Source organism: Apis dorsata, unplaced genomic scaffold (genome assembly GCF_000469605.1).
Source record: "Apis dorsata unplaced genomic scaffold, Apis dorsata 1.3 scaffold_772, whole genome shotgun sequence".
Lineage (NCBI taxonomy): Eukaryota > Metazoa > Arthropoda > Insecta > Hymenoptera > Apidae > Apis > Apis dorsata.
Genome location: NW_006263920.1, coordinates 102,546 through 102,791, shown reverse-complemented (window position 1 = coordinate 102,791; position 246 = coordinate 102,546). Strand labels below are relative to the sequence as shown.

The following is a 246-nucleotide window of genomic DNA, read 5'->3' as shown; positions in this document are numbered from 1 at the left end:
TATAATCTTATGAGGTGTAGAATAATATATTGTTAAATGGCTAGATTTTTTATCTCAAATTAAATCGTGATCGTGAATCGAACATTTTCGGCGTTAATCTGAGTTTGACAGTTTATGATTTGACAGTTGATTTTTTTAGAATATCGCTTCATAAATAGGTTTCTAACCTCTTTACGTATAATCTTATAAAGTGTAAAATAATATATTGTTAAATAGGTAGATTTTTAACCTCAAATTAGTTTGTTA

General features: G+C 25.6%; 1 protein-coding gene across 1 annotated transcript in view; it reads left to right on the top strand.

The window, feature by feature from the left end:
- LOC102678183 (bestrophin-4-like) overlaps positions 1-246 on the top strand; it is an 8,183-nt gene that overhangs the window by 3,863 nt on the left and 4,074 nt on the right. The window lies entirely within an intron of this gene.